We start from the raw sequence: 19,203 nt of genomic DNA, 5'->3' as shown, positions 1-19,203 counted from the left end.
TTACTTCACAGATGATTTGAGTAGAAGTTGAGTATATTTACTTGATGAATCACGAGTCTGAATTATTGAAAGGTTCAAGTAATTTCAGGGTGAAGTTGAAAGATCCTCGTGACAAGAGGATAAAATATCTATGATATGATCATAGAGATGAATATCTGAATTACGAGTTTGGCACAGAATTAAGAAATTGTGGAAATTGTTTCACAACTAATACAGCCTGGAACACCATAGTGTGATGGTGTGTCCGAACATCATAACTGCACCCTATTGGATATGATGCATACCATGATGTCTCTTATCGAATTACCACGACAGTTTATGGTTAGGCATTAGAGACAACCACATTCACTTTAAATAGGGCACCACGTAATTCCGATGAGATGACATCGTATGAACTATGGTTTAGAGAAACCTAAGCTATCATTTGTTAAAAGGTTTGGGGCTGGGATCCTTATGTGGAAAAGTTTCAGGCTGATAAGCTCGAACCCAAAGCGGATAAATGCATCTTCATAGGACACCCAAAACAGTTGGGTATACCTCCTATCTCAGATCCGAAAGCAATAAAGGATTGTTTCTAGAATCGGGTCCTTTCTCGAGGAAAAGTTTCTCTCAAAAGAATTGAGTGGGAGGATGGTGGAGACTTGATGAGGTTATTGAACCGTCACTTCAACTAGTGTGTAGCAGGGCACAGGGAGTTGTTCCTGTGGCACCTACACCAATTGAAGTGGAAGCTTATGATAGTGATCATGAAACTTCGGATCAAGTCACTATCAAACCTCGTAGGATGACAAGGATGCGTATTGCTTCAGAGTGGTACATAATCCTGTCTTGGAAGTCATGTTGCTAGACAACAATGAACCTACGAGCTATGGAGAAGCGATGGTGGGCCTGCATTCCAAAATGGCTCGAGGCCATAAAATCCGAGAGAGGATCCATATATGAAAACAAAGTGTAGACTTTGGAAGAACTGCTTGATGGTCGTAAGGCTGTTAGGTACATATGGATTTTAAAAGGAAGGCGGACAATGATGGTAAGTATCACCATTAAGAAAGCTCGACTTGTCGTTAAGATGTTTTCCGACAAGTTCAAGGAGTTGACTACGATGAGACTTTCTCACTCGTAGCGATGCTAAGAGTCTGTTGGAATTATATTAGCGATTACTGCATTATTTATTAAATCTTGCAGATAGGATGTCAAAAACCATTGTTTCCTCGACGATTTTCTTGAGGAAAGGTTGTATTTGATACAACCGGAAGGTTTTGTCAATCCTGAAAGATGCTAACAAGTATGCAAAGCTCCAACAATCCTTCTAAGGACTGGAGTAAGCATCACGGAGTTGGAATGTACGCTTTGATGAGATGATCAAAGATTTTGGGTTTATACAAAGTTTATGAGAAACTTGTATTTCCAAAGAAGTGAGTGGGAGCACTATAGAATTTCTGATGAGTATATGTTGTTGACATATTGTTGATCAGAAATGATGTAGAATTTCTGGAAACCATATAGGGTTATTTGAAAAGTGTTTTTCAATGGAAAACCGAGATTAAGCTACTTGAACATTGAGCATCAAGATCTATAAGGATGGATCAAAACGCTTAATGGTACTTTCAAATGAGCACATACCTTGACATGATCTTGAAGGTGTTCAAGATGGATCAGTCAAAGAAGGAGTTCTTGCCTGAGTTGTAAGGTATGAAGTTAAGACTTAAAGCTCGACCACGGCAGAAGAAAGAGGAAGGACGAAGGTCGTCCCCTATGCTTTTGTCATAGGCTCTATACGGTATGCCATGATGAGTACCGCACCTGATGTGTGCCTTGCCACATGTCTGGCAAGAGGGTACAAAGGTGATCTAGGAGTAGATCACCAGATAGCGGTCAAAATTATCCTTAGAGGAATAAGGATATGTTTCTCGGTTATGGAGGTGATAAAGAGTTCGACGTAAAGAGTTACGTCGATGCAAGCTTAACACCTATCCGGATAGCTCTGAGTAGAGATACCGGATACGTATAATGGATCAACAATTTAGAATAGCTCCAAGTATAACAATTATTTGAAATGGCTCCAAATATAGCGTAGTAGCTACATCTACAAGATGACATAGAGATTTGCGAAGTACATACGGATCTGAATGTTGCAGACCCGTTGACTAAATCCTCTCTCACAAGCATAACATGATCAAACCCAGAACTCTTTGGGTGTTAGTCACATGGGATGTGACCTTGAGTGTTAATCACATAGAGATGTGAATTGGATTATTGACTCTAGTGCAAGTGGGAGACTGTTGGAAATATGCCCTAGAGGCAATAATAAATTAGTTATTATCATATTTCCTTGTTCATGATAATCGTTTATTATCCATGCTAGAATTGTATTGATAGGAAACTCAGATACATGTATGGATACGTAGACAACACCATGTCCCTAGTAAGCCTCTAGTTGACTAGCTCGTTGATAAATAGATGGTTACGGTTTCCTGACCACGGACATTGGATGCCGTTGATAACGGGATCACATCATTAGGAGAATGATGTGATGGACAAGACCCAATCCTAAGCCTAGCACAAGATCGTGTAGTTCATTTGCTAAAGCTTTTCTAATGTCAAGTATCATTTCCTTAGACCATGAGATTGTGCAACTCCCGGATACCGTAGGAATGCTTTGGGTGTGCCAAACGTCACAACGTAACTGGGTGGATATAAAGGTGCACTACGGGTATCTCTGAAGGTGTCTGTTGGGTTGGCACGAATCAAGACTGGGATTTGTCACTCCGTGTGACCGAGAGGTATCTCTGGGCCCACTCGGTAGGACATCATCATAATGTGCACAATATGACCAAGGGGTTGATCACGGGATGATGTGACACACAAAATTTTTGGCCTTGTTTTATTAATTAAGATTTTGCCAGGAATTAAAACTTTTATTTTCTAGGCTCCCTTTTTATTTTTGAACCATTATCTCCCTTGTTATTATGGAGTTTTTCCCCAAAATGAAAACTTTTCAAATATGTTTTTGGACTTGTTTAAACCTCTCAAGAAAAACTTTTATTTCATTAGTAGAACTAATTACCTAATTAATTTGCCTGATCTTCATTTTATTGAAAAATGGTTTTTACAGGTTATGTGGCCATATTTGAACTACAACCCCTTTAAAAATTTATTCAAAAATCCCACCAAAATTTGGAGATGTCATGTGATGTTTCTAAATCACTTTTGTGCAAAAATATATTTTATTATTAAAATAATTTGAGCTCTACACCCAATTTTCTTCTCTAGTCGAGTGGGCAATTTTGCACTACAACCCATTTAAATACTTCTTTCTAGCCTCCACCAAAATTATGGGATGTTGGTAGTAGCTTATGATTCAACTTTATGGAAAAACCCAGTGATGTTATTTGCAAGTTTTGAGTGAATCAACCTCATCTTCATTCTGGTCCAACATGATGGTTTGTACAGCAACCATATCCTTGCTTGCTCTTTGGCCCTTGAGCTTTCTCATGCTTGTAGTGCACCTTGCCAAACCCTTAAGTCCAGGAGAGTGGTCCCATTGGATGACTCTAAGTGCTTGAAATCATGCCCTTTTCTTTGTCCAAAACTGAAGTTTTGCAAAACTTGCACTAACAAGTATCTGCTTTTGGCAAACTAACTTCACCACCTTCTCATGCATCTAAAGAGACCACCATCTGGAGTTTTTGGCCACTCCAAGACCTGCCTAAGTGCCCTTAGCATTTTGTCAAACACCTTATGGGCATGATCAATTTTGACATGGGTTTGTGTTTGCTCTATGAACTTGATCCCCTGACCAAACCAGCCTGTCCAATGGTGTTTCCCTAGCCTATAGCCCCACCCTGCTAACCCTCTTGCGGTTTGGAACCCCCCAGCATGCCATGGCATTTCGTCGAGCACATTTCGTGCATGTTCTGGGCGCGAGCAGAGCACGCGTTTTGCACATGCCGTGCCGAGCCGACGCGTCGCGCCCCTGGCCTTGCCCGCTCTGCAGAGCCACGCCACTCGCTCTCCTCCTCACCACGTCACGCCAAGCAGGCCCTGGTGCCCTGCAGCACCGCCGTCAGAGCCGCTTGGCGGCATTCCCGCGGCCGCATCTGCCACCGCCATGGGCAGCACCGCCCAAACCACCACAGCGCGCCAGCTCACCTCTTTCGATAGTGTAGTGGTCGTCGTTAGCCCCTGGAGCTAGCCAGCCACCGCCACGTCGCCCCGCAGCACAGAGAGGCGGTTCACCGCCGTTCTTATCCCCGGCCGCCGCAAACCGACTTGGACGTGCTATAAAGAGAGGTCCCCGAACTCCCCCGAGCACGCAGGCAATCTCAGGCCACCCCAATGGCGCTCCCCTAGCTCGCATTCGACCCAGGGAGGTTTTCTTCCCCGTCTCCGGCAACTCCTGCCGCCGCCACCGCCCCGGCCATTCCGGCACCTCTAGTACCTCCCCCTCTCCACTCTCTCCACCAGGAGCCTTCTCTTCCTCCCGCGAACACTCCCCCCTGCTCGATTTTGATCGGGAGCCACCGCAGCCCCAAAAGCACTTTGCTCCCGAGGCCACCTCCGCCGAGAAGCTCGCCGCCGGCATCTCCCTCCGTCCCCTCCTGCCTGACGACCACCGGGAGGACCGCCCTTGAGTGGCGGATCCATCCCCGCCCTCGGGACGCCGCAAGGAGGCGCCAATCGCCGACGACGATCGCCGGAGTCCCTCCCCCTCTCGGGCAGAGGAAGGAGAGGGAAAGGCGACTGGTCAAACCTGACCAGTGGGCCCCCTGGACCCACTGTCAGCGACCCCGTGCCTGTCCATGTGGGATTAAGTGAAAGCGTATAATTCCCCAGTATATTTTCTCTGCACCAAAAGCGTATTCGAGACTGAAGCGTTTTCTTTTTGTTTTATTTTTAAAAACCGATTTGACCAGAACTTTGACTATCTATAACTCTTTGAATATAACTCCAAATGAATTGATTCTATTTCCTACATCTCTCAAATTTTGTCTAGTTTATTTTAAGATTTATTTGCAAATTTTCCAAACAACTTTTTGTACTGTTTTTGAAATATGTGTTATTTGCATATTTTTGAAAATAGGATTTTTGGAGAGAGGAAGAAAACTTTCAAAAGTTTTGGAGAACACCCCACCTCTCCACACTGTTAAGGCAAGCATTCTGAACCCCGGGATAATAATTTTGGTGTGTTAGTTGACACGTTTATAACACCACCTTATTTCGGAGTATTAATATTTCATGTGATATGATCATTTGCATGGATGCATTTTTGTGATTTCCTTGCTGTTGGAAATGAGCATACTCGTGTGATGGTAATCATCCTCATGTGCCTTACATGCATGCCGGTAAGGAATCCGGGAAAGCCTCTGCCTTGGGTAGGCGTGAGCTTGTCGCTGGTCTCTGTCGGGTCGGTTATATCCAGTATGGCATGGTAAGGTATAATGGATGGTGATTTGTTGTTGAAGTATTTTTGTTGCGCTAACCATGCAGGGAACATTTATGAGCCTCCTGAGTCGGCTATATATCGAGTCTTGTTCCGGTAACCCCCATACTTGTTTCGTACTGCCACTAGTCCCTACCATAGGTGGGGTATGGTTCAGTAAGTTGTTAACCCTTGTCTTGGCACACACCGTACAGAGAGGCCATGGTGGAAGATACCGGCTGCATCCGGTAGGCATGCCACCTGGTCCGGGGGCATGGGTGTATCCGGTTGGGACCGAGAGGGGGATACCCCTTAGAGCGCGCGATAGAAATTTGATCCCATGCTACGCAAGGTTGTAGCCTCCCCACTTAGAGTTTGCTTGACAGGTTTCGTGGGTGATTCCAGACACCGGTGAGTTAAGCTGGTGTGTGCAAGTCAGGTGTGTTTTCAATTAAAAGACCGTAGACGGAATTAGTCCCGATGGACTAAAGGAATCCATTACTCGTGGGTAAAAAGTACACCCTCTGTAGAGATTAAACCTATTCGAATAGCCGTGTCCATGGTTAAGGATTACAGTCTGGGATGGGTCAAGTGTCGGTCTTCGGAGGAGAAACTGTTAAACCAGAACTGGGATCATGATTTGAGACATGTGATGTTTATGATTATTATTTTGTTGTGAACTAACCCGTTATATTATCGGCACTATCGGATATCCCTGGGATGGTTCTACCTCCTGGATATTCACTGTGATTATTTTATCAGCCCTTTCTGTGGTGTCGCTCAGACGCCCGACTGTGGCCTGTTTATTACTTCGTTTACTTATAAGCCCTTTCTGTGGTGTCGCTCAGACGCCCGACTGTGGCCTGTTTATTACTTCGTTTAGTTATAAGCCCTTTCTGTGGTGTCGCTGAGACGCCCGACTGTGGCATACATGTTATTCCATTTACTTACAAAGCCCTTTATGAGGTGTCGCTGAGACGCCCGACTGTGGCATTGTCTGTTATTTATTTATTTATTTCATAAGCCCTTTATGTGGCGTCGCTCAGATGCCCGACTGCGGCATTTTATTTCTCGCCTCTTATTTACTTATTTATGTTGCATATGAATAACTTGCTTGCATGCATAAGAGGTGTTTTATTTATGACTGACAATGTGATTATGGCATATTTTAGTGCATGTTATAAAATAATTTATTTCAGTGTTCATAATGTTTGCGAGTACATTCAAAGTACTCACTGGCTTGTCCCTGGCTATTGTCTTGGCCAGATATCCGCTTGGAGAGGAGCGTTGCGACGACAGCCCCGGAAACTAGGCAACGTGGTAGCAGCCCCGCGAAGATAGGAGTTAACCTGGTCAGCTGTTCCTGTGGGAAATGGAGTCCCATAGACCGTGGTGATCCACAGACCGCTTCCGCCATCAACCACTAGAAACCATTTGTTGTACTCATAGGCCACAATGGTCTTGTACTACATATTTTGTACTTTTGCTTGGATTTTCTGTATCAGGTTGAGGCCTCATCAGCTAACAGAAATCCTGGGGCTAATGAGCTCGACGGCCATTTTCTGGAAATTGATGCCCGGAAAACCGGTCGCGACAGACTTGGTATCAGAGCCAGGCTGACCATTGGCTAATCCTATCTTAGCCAGGTCAAAAAACCTAGGCAGACCAACCCACCAAGCCATAACTGAACCCCCAGCCAAGCTTCTCATACAAGATAGCCACACAGTGACCCGACACCTTTTGGCAGTCGGTGCCCAACCTATCAACCCAACCCGTCGCTCATGCACCAGTGACCGGATCCTGAATAGTCTTTCTCGCAAGCGTGCGAAGGAAGACTCCGTCCCCTTTTTCTATAAAAAGGGCACGCTAGCCTCAACCCAGCACAACACAGCCTCTACCCCAAACCGAGCTATAATGCCAGGACCCGTTGTCCACAATGAGACCACAGCAGCCAACCTTGGAGGTTTTGTGACCATACTCGCAAACCTCACCCGTCATGCCTATGCATTAGAAGAGCCCCCAGAATATGTTGTGTACCAAGGGTCCATGAGCGGTGAGAGCCGTCAATTCTGGGCCACTGTGCACATCTATGGTAGGGGTCTAGCACCCGAGCGCCCCTACAGGTTCACTGGAAGGATAACTTCCTTTGAACCACAAGCCATCCAACTAGCTGCTCGAGAAGCTATAGTTCATCTCCGGCACTTGTCGCCCAAAGTTAACTGTCGCTCGTTCCACTACTACCCTAGACGTGAAGGGTACGGTAGACCACCCCAAGTTGCCAACGGAGATCACGAGACAGATCCTGCATTGTTGCACCTAGTGCGCTATGTAAGTGCACTAGAGTAACTGTGCGATCAGATCACTATTGATCTTATCGCAGCCCGTGGAGAGCTGGTTCGTCGAGCCCCGGCGAGAGAAGAGAACGAGCCCAACGCCGACAACCCAGTCGTGCTGTTTGGACACCCGATCGAGTCCCTGAGGACAGTCCCAGCCATCGGTCAAGGTGCTGCGATAACCCCAGAAGTGCTTCGTCGCATATTGGGAGCACACTCCAACGGGGTTGTGGCCAACAACCCCCGAGATGGTCATCATCGCTACCCCGAGCCTGCAACCCCTCAGCCCACTCAAGCTAATTCTGACGGTGAGACCCGTAGAGAAGCCTCAACATCCACAAGGCACGCCCTCTTGGATGTAATCGAGGTAGACTAAGTCACCCGAGTAGTATCGAGTCCCAGTGTATTCTCGCTTGTAATCGTGTGACCTTGTAAATAAACGCCGCCTGTCGTTGAGCCCCTGTAGCCTTGCATGGATAAGCCAGCATTTCTATCCCAGACACAGTTACCAAAACCCTCCCCGACAACCCCCACAGTAACACGTCACTTTAGTGAAATATGTGTATCTGTGGCTTGACTCCGACCCGTGGAGCAGAGCTGGAAATTTCCTTACCATTCACCATGGTAAAAGTGACCCAGCTCTAGTGCCATAAAGGGGCCACCGCGTGACCTTGCCAAGCACCTCTCACCTTGTGCACCACCCTCACAACCATTTCCTAGCCATGCCGAGCCCTAGCATGTATCTGAGAACCCCAGATGCAACCCCGGGTAGTTTTGTCAAGATATTGTGGGATTTTACCTGCAGTACCATGGGCGCTACCCAGCCACCCCAGTACGAGCTGTTCAAATCGAGAATCACCTCTTCCACCTCGAGATATTGGGCAGCAGTACACATCCCTCCCGTAAACTCAAACCAAGACCCAACATAGGTCTCCTTCGTGGGGAAATCTATGCCAACCCCATAGATGGCCGTGGAAGCTGCGGCATACGAAGCGCTTGCTCGCCTTCGATTCGCGGTACCCTATGCCAGCGAACGAGGGTATTATTACTTCCCGAGACGTGCAGCGCCCGGAGGAGTAACATCTTTTCCCGGTGGACGAATTGAGAGAGACCCAGTCCTGGCCAACCTTGTCCAGTACGTCATCGCTCAAGAGCGTTTAACCCAACATGTGATGGGTTATCTCCAGAGCCTCGCGGATTTAAATCCATAGATCGCCATCGGCAGAACACTAAGGCCCGACCAGGAGAGACACGTGCATCGACTGGTCAATCCACTTTCCCCGATAGAAGAAGAGTGTGTCTCAGTACCAGAGAAGTTTTCTCAGGACCCCGTCCAGTTACCGTTTCCATTTTAGACATCGCTGCTATGTTCATTGTTGCAACATTTATTTTTGTGTATGACTTATGCGCGACACCCTGAGTTTGCGCGACGAGTCAATTATTTGGCTTCTACTAATATGTATAGTTTTGTTGTGACTTATGCTCCTTTATTTTAACCGTTTTCCCTCGCGAAAAATCCCGGGAGTATTTGTTTTTCAAAACAACCCTTAGCAAATCTCGAGGACGAGATTTTTCTTAAGGGGGGTAGTGTTGTGACACCCAAATTTTTTGGCCTTGTTTTATTAATTAAGATTTTGCCAGGAATTAAAACTTTTATTTTCTGGGCTCCCTTTTTATTTTTGAACCATTATCTCCCTTGTTATTATGGAGTTTTTCCCCAAAATGAAAACTTTTCAAATATGTTTTTGGACTTGTTTAAACCTCCCAAGAAAAACTTTTATTTCATTAGTAGAACTAATTACCTAATTAATTTGCCTGATCTTCATTTTATTGAAAAATGGTTTTTACAGGTTATGTGGCCATATTTGAACTACAACCCATTTAAAAATTTATTCAAAAATCCGACCAAAATTTGTAGTTGTCATGTGATGTTTCTAAATCACTTTTGTGCAAAAATATATTTTATTATTAAAATAATTTGAGCTCTACACCCAATTTTCTTCTCTGGTCCAGTGGGCAATTTTGCACTACAACCCATTTAAATACTTCTTTCTAGCCTCCACCAAAATTATGGGATGTTGGTAGTAGCTTATGATTCAACTTTATGCAAAAACCCAGTGATGTTATTTGCAAGTTTTGAGTGAATCAACCTCATCTTCATTCTGGTCCAACATGATGGTTTGTACAGCAACCATATCCTTGCTTGCTCTTTGGCCCTTGAGCTTTCTCATGCTTGTAGTGCACCTTCCCAAACCCTTAAGTCCAGGAGAGTGGTCCCATTGGATGAATCTAAGTGCTTGAAATCATGCCCTTTTCTTTCTGTCCAAAACTGAAGTTTTGCAAAACTTGCACTAACAAGTATCCGCTTTTGGCAAACTAAATTCACCACCTTCTCATGCATCTAAAGAGACCACCATCTGGAGTTTTTGGCCACTCCAAGACCTGCCTAAGTGCCCTTAGCATTTTGTCAAACACCTTATGGGCACGATCAGTTTTGACATGGGTTTGTGTTTGCTCTATGAACTTGATCCCCTGACCAAACCAGCCTATCCAATGGTGTTTCCCTAGCCTATAGCCCCACCCTGCTAACCCTCTTGCGGTTTGGAACCCCCCAGCATGCCATGGCATTTCATCGAGCACGTTTTGTGCATGCTCTGGGCGCGAGCAGAGCAAGCGTTTTGCACGTGCCGTGCCGAGCTGACGCGTCGCGCCCCTGGCCTTGCCCGCTCTGCAGAGCCACGCCACTCGCTCTCCTCCTCACCACGTCACGCCAAGCAGGCCCTGGTGCCCTGCAGCACCGCCGTCAGAGCCGCTTGGCGGCATGCCCGCGGCCGCATCCGCCACCGCCATGGGCACCACCGCCCAAACCACCACAGCGCGCCAGCTCGCCTCTTTCGACAGTGTAGTGGTCGTCGTTAGCCCCTGGAGCTAGCCAGCCACCGCCACGTTGCCCTGCAGCACAGAGAGGCAGTTCACCGCCGTTCTTATCCCCGGCCGCCGCAAACTGACTTGGACGTGCTATAAAGAGAGGTCCCCAAACTACCCCGAGCACGCAGGCAACCTCAGGCCACCCCAATGGCGCTCCCCTAGCTCGCATTCGACCCAGGGAGGTTTTCTTCCCCGTCTCCGGCAACTCCTGCCGCCGCCACCGCCCTGGCCATTCCGGCACCTCTAGTACCTCCCCCTCTCCACTCTCTCCACCAGGAGCCTTCTCTTCCTCCCGCGAACACTTCCCCCTGCTCGATTTTGATCGGGAGCCACCGCAGCCCCAAAAGAACTTTGCTCCCGAGGCCACCTCCGCCGAGAAGCTCCCCGCCGGCAGCTCCCTCTGTCCCTTCCTGCCTAACGACCACCGGGAGGACCGCCCTTGAGTGGCGGATCCATCCCCGCCCTCGGGACGCCACAAGGAGGCGCCAATCGCCGACGACGATCGCCGGAGACCCGCCCCCTCTCGGGCAGAGGAAGGAGAGGGAAAGGCGACTGGTCAAACCTGACCAGTGGGCCCCCTGGACCCACTGTCAGCGACCCCGCGCCTGTCCATGTGGGATTAAGTGAAAGCGTATAATTCCCCAGTACGTTTTCTCTGCACCGAAAGTGTATTCGAGACTAAAGCGTTTTCTTTTTGTTTTATTTTTAAAAACCGATTTGACCAGAACTTTGACTATCTATAACTCTTTGAATATAACTCCAAATGAATTGATTCTTTTTCCTACATCTCTCAAATTTTGTCTAGTTTATTTTCAGATTTATTTGAAAATTTTCCAAACAACTTTTTGTACTGTTTTTGAAATATGTGTTATTTGCATATTTTTGAAAATAGGATTTTTGGAGAGAGGAAGAAAACTTTCAAAAGTTTTGGAGAACACCCCACCTCTCCACACCGTTAAGGCAAGCATTCTGAACCCCGGGATAATAATTTTGGTGTGTTAGTTGACACGTTTATAACACCACCTTATTTCGGAGTATTAATATTTCATATGATATGATCATTTGCATGGATGCATTTTTGTGATTTCCTTGCTGTGGGAAATGAGCATACTCGTGTGATGGTAATCATCCTCATGTGCCTTACATGCATGCCGGTAAGGAATCCGGGAAAGCCTCTGCCTTGGGTAGGCATGAGCTTGTCGCCGGTCTCCGTCGGGTCGGTTATTTCCGGTATGGCATGGTAAGGTATAATGGATGGTGATTTGTTGTTGAAGTATTTTTGTTGCGCTAACCATGCAGGGAACATTTATGAGCCTCCTGAGTCGGCCGTAGATCAAGTCTTGTTCCGGTAACCCCATACTTGTTTCGTACTGCCACTAGTCCCTACTGTAGGTGGGGTATGGTTCAGTAAGTTGTTAACCCTTGTCTTGGCACACACCGTACAGAGAGGCCATGGTGGAAGATACCGGCTGCATCCGGTAGGCATGCCACCTGGTCCGGGGGCATGGGTGTATCCGGTTGTTACCGAGAGGGGGATACCCCTTAGAGCGCGCGATAGAAATTTGATCCCATGCTACGCAAGGTTGTAGCCTCCCCACTTAGAGTTTGCTTGACAGGTGTCGTGGGTGATTCCAGACACCGGTGAGTTAAGCTGGTGTGTGCAAGTCAGGTGTGTTTTTAATTAAAAGATCGTAGACGGAATTAGTCCTGATGGACTAAAGGAATCCGTTACTCGTGGGTAAAAACTACACCCTCTGCAGAGATTAAACCTATTCGAATAGCCGTGTCCATGGTTAAGGATTACAGTCTGGGATGGGTCAAGTGTCGGTCTTAGTGTCGGTCTTCGGAGGAGAAACTGTTAAACCAGAACTGGGATCACGATTTGAGACATGTGATGTTTATGATTATTATTTTGTTGTGAACTAACCCGTTATATTATCGGCACTATCGGATATCCCTGGGATGGTTCTACCTCCTGGATATTCACTGTGATTATTTTATCAGCCCTTTCTGTGGTGTCGCTCAGACGCCCGACTGTGGCCTGTTTATTACTTCGTTTACTTATAAGCCCTTTCTGTGGTGTCGCTCAGACGCCCGACTATGGCCTGTTTATTACTTCGTTTAGTTATAAGCCCTTTCTGTGGTGTCGCTGAGACGCCCGACTGTGGCATACATGTTATTCCATTTACTTACAAAGCCCTTTATGAGGTGTCGCTGAGACGCCCGACTGTGGCATTGTCTGTTATTTATTTATTTCATAAGCCCTTTATGTGGCGTCGCTCAGACGCCCGACTGCGGCATTTTATTTCTCGCCTCTTATTTACTTATTTATGTTGCGTATGAATAACTTGCTTGCATGCATAAGAGGTGTTTTATTTATGACTGACAATGTGATTATGGAATATTTTAGTGCATGTTTTCAAATAATTTATTTCAATGTTCATAATGTTTGCGAGTACATTCAAAGTACTCACTGGCTTGTCCCTGGCTATTGTCTTGGCCAGATATCCGCTTGGAGAGGAGCGTTGCGACGATAGCCCCAGAAACTAGGCAACGTGGTAGCAGCCCCGCGAAGATAGGAGTTAACCTGGTCAGCTGTTCCTGTGGGAAATGGAGTCCCATAGACCGTGGTGATCCACAGACCGCTTCCACCATCAACCACTAGAAACCATTTGTTGTACTCATAGGCCACAATGGTCTTGTACTACATATTTTGTACTTTTGCTTGGATTTTCTGTATCAGGTTGAGGCCTCATCAGCTAACAGAAATCTTGGGCTGATGAGCTCGATGGCCATTTTCTGGAAATTAATGCCTGGAAAACCGGTCGCGACAGGTGACGTATTATGGAACGAGTAAAGAGACTTGCCGGTAACGAGATTGAACAAGGTATCGGGATACCTACGATCGAATCTCGGGCAAGTACAATACCGCGAGACAAAGGGAATTGAATACGGGATTGATCGAATCCTCGACATCATGGTTCATCCGATGAGATCATCGTGGAACATGTGGGAACCAACATAGGTATCCAGATCCCGCTGTTGGTTATTGACCGGAGAACGTCTCGGTCATGTCTACATGGTTCCCGAACACGTAGGGTCTACACACTTAAGGTTCGATGACGCTAGGGTTATAGGGAATAGATTACGTGGTTACTGAATGTTGTTCGGAGTCCCGGATGAGATCCCGGACATCACGAGGAGTTCCGGAGGTAAAGATTTATATATGGGAAGTCTTGTTTTGGTCATCGGAAAAGTTTTGGGTGCTATCGGTAATGTACCGGAACCATCGGGAGGGTCCCAGGGGTCCACCAGGTGGGGCTACCTGCCCTAGAGGGCTGCGTGGGCCAAGTGTGAGAGGGGACCAGCCCCAGGTGGGCTGGTGCGCCCCCCCCCCCACCAGGGCCCAAGGCAAAGAGAGAAGGAAAAAAGGGGGAAACCCTAGGCTCAGATTGGCCTAAGGCCCACCTAGTGGTGCGCCCCCCTCTATCCCCCCTTGGCCACCCCCCTAGATGGGATCTAGGGCTGGCCGCCACCCCTAGGGGTGGAAACCTAGGTGGGGGTGCAGCCCCTCCCTTTCCCCTATATATAGTGGGGTTTTGGGCTGCCATACACATGAGAACATTTCCTTCTTGGCACAGCCCTACCCCTCTCCCTCCTCGTCTCTTGCGGTGCTTGGCGAAGCCCTGCTGGAGTACCACGCTCCTCCACCACCACCACGCCGTCGTGCTGCTGCTCGACGGAGTCTTCCCCAACCTATCCCTCTCTCCTTGCTGGATCAAGGCGTGGGAGACGTCACCGGGCTGCATGTGTGTTGAACACGGAGGTGCCGTCCGTTCGGCACTAGGATCATCGGTGATTTGGATCACGGCGAGTACGACTCCGTCAACCCCGTTCACTTGAACGCTTCCGCTTAGCGATCTACAAGGGTATGTAGATGCACTCTCCTTCCCCTCATTGCTAGATTACTCCATAGATTGATCTTGGTGATGCGTAGAAAATTTTGAATTTCTGCTATGATCCCCAACAGGAAGATGGTGTGTCTGAAGATGCAAATAATGCATAATGTTAAGAACGACATATCTCTTTGATCTGAAGAAATACACTAAGAGATCAACAGCAAGGTACGAGAGTGGTCACACGTCTGTTGACTGAAGACTAAATTGGGGTCACACGATTTTATTTTATTTTGGTACTGTCCAATCTACGCCGGATGGCTGGCCGTCTTGTGCCTTCCAGATGACACTGTTCGGAATCTTCCCTGAAGAACCTGCGACCAACGGCAGAGCAGCCTGCCTCCGCCGTCCGTGGCCCCGGCCAAAACCACGCTCCCTGCCCCACCGCACTGCCGTGGTTGCGCTGCCCCCGGGCCAATCCACAAAGACTCCCCGTCATCCAGATCCGGCGGCGGCAGTACCTTCAACCCACGCAACTCTAAAAGATAGCCATCTAAGCGCTGCTTCCGCGGCGAACTTGCGGCACCGCACCCTTACGTTAGAGTTGAGGCACCGCAGCGAACATGCGGCACCGAACTCCGGCGCCGTGAACAACGACGGGGGTAAATCGGCTCCGGTACGGTTCACGCGGCCGTCGTCGAGGCAGCACCAGCAACACGAAGTAAGAGGCACACGGCCCAGTGCACGACGGCAAATGAACAGCATCTCCGGCATTAGGGAGGAGGGCGGCTGTGAAATTGGTGCGGTGGGGGGTGCCATGGAGGTGGGGCTGAGGTTTCGCGGCTCGGGAGAAGGGAGCCTCCCGGGGAGAAGGTGATTTGGCGCCCACGAGGTATGAATGGGTGCGGGCGGGGGGGGGGGGAATTGGGAGGGGAGTGGAACCATGTCTTACGGACGCATTTGTCTGAAATGTGAGGGGGAGTTACAGTTCTACCCTTGCCTATAGGCTTCTCGGCTTGGGTCTGTGTACTGAGGGTCGGGGATAGTAGAGTAACTTTGCTTCTCCCCAAATAGTGGGCGGGAGCGATTTCGGGCGAGGAGGGCGTGTTTTGAACTATAGTGGGCGCGAGCGATTTCGGGCGAGGAGAGCGTGTTTTGAAATAGTGGGCGCGAGCTATTTCGGGCGAGGAGAGCGTGTTTTACCGACCATGGATTATGAATTATTCGGCACATGTCATTTCGGCCGAGGAGAAGGCGCGCTTGGATGAAGTTACAAACCTACCCTCGATGTACAACGGGCCAATTGATGCGTGTCCCACATAGGATGGTAATTTCTCGTCTCCCATTTATTTTCTCGGGCGAATTCCATCGAGCAGAGAGGATGTTTAACGGTTCGTTCAAATTTTGGGAGAACGAGCATCCACGTCTACCTTACCAAGTCGATTCGGATAAAATTTTGAAATATTAGCTTGCCACTTCTTTTTTAGATGGAGAGATGATGCTCGGGAGTAATGTGTTTTACATGCTCGTTGCTAGCGAGTTACTATATGACAAATAGTTGACCCACTCAAAAACGCGAATCAAACCCAAAATGAAATATCTCGATTCAATGAAATAGCTCGTTCAGTAGGTCAAATAGTGAACTAAATCCAAAATTGAACACCTCAATCGAGTAGCATGTTGCACAGTATTATAGTACTCCATGAACATGTTGAAAGTCAAATTAATGAACTTGTTTGATATACGCATATATCCGTTCATGTGTGGATTGCAGACAACATGTTCTCCAATTTAAATATTTGAATGCAAGTTTATATCGAAACATGGTTTATATCAGTCTTTGATGCATAAAACGCGACCTCTCCCTCTCCCGGACTCCTTTTCTCTCTCTGTCTCTCGCCGACAATCTTCAATTTTGTCGCACACATCTGACACAAAAACCTTGTTGGTCCCTCTCCCTTTCTCTCCATCTCTCTCTCTCTCTCTCTCTTTGTGTGTGTGTGGGGGGGGTCTTTCTAGTTCGCATGCATATATACACCATCTATAGGTCTCTCTCGCACACTATGTATGATACTCTAGCTAGTCCAAGCTAGATATCTTGGGTGCACTCATCGTACGCACACAGATTCCTTGGCTCTTTGCCTGTAACTCTCTCACGCACCACTATGTCGTCTCGGAGCTCTTCCCCCCCTCTCTCAAAATCTCCATCCACCTAGGTCACACATACACATGCATATCTCACTCGCACTCAATAGGCCCATCTAAAACTCTATCTCTCCCCCTCGTCCTCTCTCCATCTCACACGCACACACACACAATCTCATGCCCAGCTAGCCAAGTATGATGGTCTCTCACTCAATTGTAGGCACACGCAGTCCCCCCTATATGTATATGACTAGCTAATCTTAGTCTCCATCACAAACATGTGCATGGTCTATCTCGATTTCTCTCGGGGCATCTTTCTATCGCGCACGCACTCCCTCAATCTCCCACCCATATAGTCCCCTCACGACCTCGACGGGATCTCTCTATCACAAACACACCCTCTCTCCCTCCCCATGCGTCCATGCAATCCATGTGTCCCTCTCGACCTTTGTTCCTTGTTGGCCACACCTCTATTGGACATGTGCTACAGGGGTGTCTCTCTCCGTTGCAAACAATCACACACTAGCTATCTTCGTGTATCTCCTCGCCTCGCTTTTCCATCTCGGAGATGCATGCGTGATATGTTCGCATAAGAAACGAAAAAACACTCTCTCTTTCGAATTTATCGTTTGTTGTCACTTTCTCTTTCACACACATACTCTTTTTGCACACTTACTCATTCTCCTTCACACGCACTTGATCTGTCTTGACTGAGGCACTCTACTCGGTCCATAGCATATAGATTTATTGAAAAGTCAAACATCACAAAGTTTGACCATGTACATGGAGAAAAAGAATTACATCTAGTACGGAAAACATATACCATTAAATTCACCATGAGATTTAGTTTTGTATGATGTATCTGGTATTGTAGATATAAATAAAATTTGCGTAAACCTGATCAAAGTTTCCAAAGTTTGACTTCTAAAAAATTTACATGCACTGCATTATCGAGCGGATGGAATATCTCTTTCCCCCTCTCAGCTATCTGACGCACCACTCAGCCTTATCGGGGCTCCTCAATCTCTCTCAAACTTTATTTGTCGGTTTGGTTCGTGACCTGACCCTCATGCCTTGATGGCCGGTACTGCCTGGTGTGGACGTGAGATGTAAAATATTTCTGCCTGGCCAGGCTTGTGTGGTGCTGAAGCGTTTGGTTCATGCCTGGGCCAGGCAAAGCATCAACATCCCACCAATCAATCCATGCATCAATTATTTAATGCCAATATCCATCCATGTTGCTGTTATCCTCGTGGCCACACGACCAGGCATGGTCAGGCATTTGAAATCGGTCGCCTGGGCCAGGCTACTTGTAGTGTCTGGAGTTCAGCCAGGATAATTAAAGTGCAAGGGAACCCAGGCCAGGCGGGCATTCTTTTTCACAGGGTAGCAACCAAACAAGCGTGCATGAAATCCAGCCACAACCCAAGGCCAGGCAAAAGATGCTCAGGACGCAAGCCAAATTGGCCTTATATCTCCCTGGTTCACACATACACATGTCTCGCTCGCGCTATACATATAGACCCATCCAACACTCTCCGCCCTTGTTCTCTCTCCATGTGACATGCACCCTCCTAAGTACCATAATCCCTCAATCCATCATAGGCGCAAGCACTCCCCCCTCGATCCTAAGTATGATTATCTCTTACTAGCCATCAGGAACACACGTATTGTCTCCTTCCATCCATACGTCTATCTTGATATCTCTTGGGGCATCTTCTATCGCGCACACACCTTGTCACTCGATCTCCCATCCATGTAGCCCCATCACGATCTCCAGGGGATCTCTCTATGACAAACATACACTCTCTCCTCCCCATGTCTGCATTTTCTCCGTACGTCTCTCTCGACCTCTCTCCCTTGTTTGTCAGACCCCTCTTGGCCACGTGCTAGGGGTCTTGCTATCTCGGTTCCAAACAACCACACAGTATCTCCTCACCTTGCCTCCGTTGTCGAAGATGCATGTGTGATATGTTTTCATAAGACACGTACGCTTTTTCTCTACTTTCATCGTTATGCACACACTTTTTCACTCTCTCTCTCTCTCTTGTTAGGGACTCTGTCATGTCCATAAGCATATGGATGTTTTGAAAAGTCAAACCTCAGAAAAGTTTGACCAGGTATATGTGGAGAAAAACATTTACATCTAGAACGATCATTAGATTCATCACAACATGTACTTACTTCATACTATCATTTATCTTTGGTATTGTAGATATAAGTAATTTATTTATAAACTTGGTCAAAGTTTCAAAAGTTTGACTTAAAAAAATGTTGGAACTACATTATCAAACGGAGGGAGTAGCTCTTTCTTTCTCTCTCTCTCTCTCTCTGCTATCTCTCATGGGCCTCCCCTCTCACTCGAACTCTCTATATCGACGGATTATACGCTCACTGTGTCAGCGTATAGCTCCGTATATTGTTTAGTTGACCGGTCAACCAATCCACATGCTGCCTTGTCAGCTCGTGTTCTGTATCT

The sequence above is a fragment of the Triticum urartu genome, chromosome 2A (assembly GCF_056163025.1).
Source record: "Triticum urartu cultivar PI428250 chromosome 2A, HENAU_Tu73, whole genome shotgun sequence".
Classification (NCBI taxonomy): domain Eukaryota; kingdom Viridiplantae; phylum Streptophyta; class Magnoliopsida; order Poales; family Poaceae; genus Triticum; species Triticum urartu.
The sequence above is the reverse complement of the archived record's forward strand: the minus strand, read 5'-3'. Positions refer to the sequence as shown.